This window comes from Oryzias latipes, chromosome 21, assembly GCF_002234675.1.
Source record: "Oryzias latipes chromosome 21, ASM223467v1".
Taxonomy (NCBI): Eukaryota; Metazoa; Chordata; class Actinopteri; order Beloniformes; family Adrianichthyidae; genus Oryzias; species Oryzias latipes.
The window spans coordinates 8,988,459-8,993,633 of NC_019879.2; positions in this window are offsets into that span (position 1 = coordinate 8,988,459).

Sequence of the window (5,175 nt, forward strand, 5' to 3'; positions counted from 1 at the left end):
AAACGCGCATCTTTTGGACCCGGCTTTTATCTGCTTCAAGGTGGAGTCAGTTGGGTGGGTGGGAGAGGCGGACGTATGGAGGAAGGAGGGATGAATGATGAATAAGAGGGATGGGGTGTACACCACCTTCAAGAGAGGATATTCCGAAACTCGCTCATGTCACTCAAATTCCAGCGGCTGCAATAATGGACATGAGTTTTGGGAAACATTACTGAGATTAACAGCTGCATGCAGAAAAAAAAGCTCATCTACATTTATTACATTTTATTTAGACTTTTTAAGATTACATTAAAGAAAAAATAATAATAATGTAGTCCCAGCAAAATCATATTCAGCTGTATTTATCAATAATGACAGGCACTCCATGCTTTTACCTGCCACCAAATATTCGGAGGTTATCATGTATATTTTTACAGTTTTTGCCCAGATATTATTTTTTGACAAAATAAGGCATCTAAGTTCATTGGAAAAAGACGAATAAATACAGTGGAAAAAATTTGCTTCTCAAAACAAATTAAAAAAATAGACGTTTTTTCCTTGTTATAATTGAACAAATCTGCCAATGGAACTAGTAGATTTAAGATTTCATCAAATAAAATTCTATGTTCTGCCTTTTTAGACAAAATAGAATCTTGAAATTAGTTATGAAAATTACATTTACATGAAGGTAATTGGAAATAATGTCTTAAAGGCCGTGTCACTCAGCCACGACGTACATTTTGCACATATTGCAAGGATGAAAATTGGTCAGACATGAATATCCGTGGAAAAAGTGAGAAAAGTTGTGGTCTTTTTATGTTAAGTTTTCACAGATGTGTCACGAATGAGCCACGTTAAAACCACGGAAGAATTACGAATAAACCACGCAAAACACACATAAATAAACGTAAACAACGAACCGTGCAAGATTATTGTACAGTTTATATGCAATTCTTTAGTAATTTGTGTGTCAATTATGTAATTTGAGTGTGATGTCTGTACACGTGATATAAAAGTTCTACATTGGTAGGACATGAATGTAGAACAATCGTGGAAAGCCACAAATTTGCGTATGTCTCTCACTAAAATCACCCACAATTGCATAAGATTTATGAAGTAATTGCATAAAGTAAATAGTAAATGAAGTAAATATGCGTAAACTGAGTAATTCTTAACCGACCATAATTTGGAACAGCTCAAAACTGAATACACGTAGAGACACATTGGCCAAAACCCTCAATGGACATCTGCGCACAAATGACGAACGCAAGAAACACTTATGAATTGCGTAGACCCACGCATGTAGCAGGACAGACTGAAATTTCATACGTGCAAAATGCGCAAAATGTACTGTGTGACACGGCTTTAAAATACATTTCTTGCTCAAAAGAGAGCTAAATCATTTCAGAGTAAGCATTGGGAAATGATTCAGTACAATATTTACGTGAACTTTAAGTAAATTCAGTTGTGTAAACTTTGCATAAAATTTAATCTGATGTTTTCTTAATTCTTTTAAAATAATTTAAGTTTTCAGAGCTTTCTATAATCATGTTTTTTTGCTTTTACGGTTGGGTAGTTTTGGTGCAAAAAGTAAACCTTTTGAGCTTTTTTTTTTTTCAAATACTTCACAATTTACTTTGATAATTTAGCTTTAAAACAGTTTTGTGGCAATGCATTTACAACCCAAGCTTCTTCTTTTTTTTTTACAGATATTTTTCATTTTATTTTCTACAATAATTCCACAGTGAACCTGAAACTTTCCAAAAAACGCAATTCTGAGAAGTAAATTTGGTTTTGTTTTTTATACTGCAAGAATTGGGATTAAGCTGTTTTTTTATGTTTTAAAACAAAGATCAAACATATAGAGACAACAAAATTGTGTACATCCAAAAACAAAGCAAAGATAAAGTCAAAACCGTGAATTATGTCTAAATAACCAGGTGAAGCTCCACTGCACTACATATGATAGATTTATTTCAACTCTAGTTATGTTTGTTTGAAACCAAATATTTCTAAGCTACAAACGTCTTAAATGTTAAAACTTTGACTGCAAACCATACTAATGGGGTAGGGTGGGGTGGGTTGGTGTCATTCCTGATTTCATGTGTTCTTTTAACAAGGTGAAAGTCTTCCTCATCACTAACTTTAGTGATTGCAGGGTGTTCTCCCACAGGCGAAAAGTGCAGTTTTTCCTAAAGGTCCTTGGTTGGTGTGTGACGACAAACACTTTCCAGGGCAGTTAGGAGATCTGCGTAGAAAGCACGGAGGTGCCAGACCACCTCAGAAAACGCTGGTTTCTATGCAGCACAGGTCTACTCTTCATCCACTGCATGGGCTCTGTCTCATGTCAAACAGCAAACTGCTTCATTTTTACTCTTTGGTTGTAAGATACAGGAAACATCTCTGAGCGCTGAACGTTAATGTCGCAGTGTGTGTGTGTGTGTGTGTGTGTGTGAGAGACAGTGTGTTGCTCCACATTTGCACAGTTGTGTGAGGCGTGGATATTTCCCTGCATCTCCAACATGCAAGTGTCAACTTTTAGTCATCTTACAGGCTTAGATTCTGCACTGCCGAATGTGGGATTATTCTTTTACTCTAAAAATATAGTAATTAAAAACAAAATCATTAAACTAATTGCAATAACATAAAGGCTTAATGACTGATGTGTGCTTAGTTAAATAAATTAAAGTTCTACTTAGTTCACTCACATTAAATCCTCCCATTACAGTTGTTTTACTGTGATCAGGTCAAATTAAAGGACTTTCCCAATACTTTGCTGAGCTTCCCCATAAATGTTTTATTGGCTATTGCATATTGCAAAAATATTTATTTAATTCTTCCCATATTTCATTCTTATATTTTGGCAGTAATGAGCTAAAATGAAGCAGTATTGTAAGAAAAAGACGTTTAGCCCACTTGAGTTTAGGCAGATGCAAACCCTAAAAATTCCACCTTTAAATTTCCTGATTTTTTTATTTCTTTATTTTTTCAAAGTCTTTCAGCATCTATATGCTTATGTTTTTACAGATTATTCATTGGATCAATGCAATTTGTTCTGAAAACGGTATTTATGTGTTTTCAGTGTTTAGCAACAAGCTTTTTTTTTCAAGTTTCTGAGTATGTAAGATTAAAGTTAAGGTTTCATCTGAATTTGATCATTTTAACAGTAATTTGGGGTTCCACAGTGCTCAATTTTAGGACGGCTTGTTTTTCTTCTTCTCCTTCTTCCTCATTTCTCCATTCTGAGAAAACACATTCAGATTGTCAGTGCTGAAGAAAATCAGATGCATGTTCACATAAAATAGAAAGGTATCTCTGTTACACCAATGTTGACATGTTCACATGAAATCAAAGATTGGAGGGCCTTGAATTTATTTTATTTTTAAAACCCACTCTGATGAAAATCATGTTTTGAGTGTTTTTAATGTGTTCTTCTGGCATTAATCTAATAAAGAAGTACATTTGTAAGGACAATTAAGCTCTCTTTCTTAAAGTATTTCTTTATTTAAATTGTTGGGAAACAGGAGCAGATAAAAAATGCAGTTTTTATAAGGTTGTATTAGTGACATAAAAAATAGGCTGGTCAGGCCACAAATTCCTCTTCATTTTGATGCATCCACTTGCAAACAAACAGATGCATGTACATCTCTATTTTCTTTTTCTGAGTTGGAATCTGGAAAAAACTGTACGGTTTGATAGCTTCAATGTTGCTCACTATTTTTGTTGCACCTGTAATGTTAGGTTGGGTTTCTCAGGGAAGGGTCGACACATTTCTAATGTGTCTCTGCAGAAACTATGTTCCGGAAAACAACAGGTTTTTTTGGGGGGGGGTGGCAGAATCATAATTAATAGATCAATGGAGACCCTTTTAAAATAGATCAAAAGATGATCGGAGTGGGTCCTTAATGATGAAGTGCAGCGTTTGGTCAGAGTATAGCAGTTGACTGGACGCAGTTTGTGTCAAATCTGGGTTTAAAAATGGACAGTTGTTTGTCAAATTAGTTCTTTGGTCCAGCTTCTTTTACTGAAGACAATTAGTGAAGGCGAAACCAATTTGATCAAAACTGTACTTTGAGTCAACAGAGCTGATGTCAAGTATCAGAATATTTTTACTTGGATATTTAATTTGACCTCATATGGGAACTAACTGTAAAAGAAATGGACCAATCTAAAGCCAGCTTCAGCTTATTTTAGCTTCAGGGTCATTGCCAAATTAGCCAAACGTGATGACACCTAACTGTCATTTGTAACTTTTTCTGGCTTCATTGGAACCAGCCACCCTCCAAAGGTGCTGTAATGATGGGATATGTCTAGTTTTTTTATTTGGGTCTTTTTAAATCAAACGATCACACCACTAATTTCATACGGTGGAGGCTGTGTGTTGGCCTTGGTTTCATTTTTGAATGACAATATGGTTTTGCTACTTAGTAAGACTGGTAACATTCCTCTACCCTTCCTTTTTCAGCATGAGGCAATCCTGGAGTTTGCATTGCAAACAGAAGTAAACATCTAAAACAATCTAGGTCACCTCATCCACAGACGCAGAGGGCTGTGGAATTTGGACGTGTTGGAAGAACCCCCCCATCATTGATGATGTGCTGGCCCTGCCAGCTTGCATCACTATGTCAACAATGTTTATTTACTTATAACTAAACTACATTGTTCCTTTCTTTAAAACACAAAAAATAAAAACTTTCAAAATAAAAGTCTCTTGGCCTGGTTTGATTTCTCAATCAGATTTATTTTTTCATGATGTTGCCATGGTTGAGGGGAGGAAAAGTAAATTATAGCCACACAACGCTTTTCAACAACTTTGGGATCTGCTTTTTCCCTTTTAGATTTTAAACTCTTCCCTGATTCTGACTAGCTTCTCTTCTTTGACACCATTGACCCAAGGCTGCTGTCCTTTGCTTCGGAATCTACTGGATTTACGTTTCTTGAATGAACGGTTGAAGAGTTATGATAGTCAAAAGAATATCAACACTGGAGCTAAAGCTCTAGTTAAATGCTAAAACAGAAGGTTAGAACTTGCTTAAAGATGAGACAAGCTACAACCTTTTGAACACAGAGGACATTAGTAACTACTGAGCACCACGACAAATGACCATTAATCACCTGATCAAGGCTACATCTATAGGGCTTACAACGTTAGTGTTTCATGAACCCTGCAATCAACTTACCGTAATAGTAGAAATA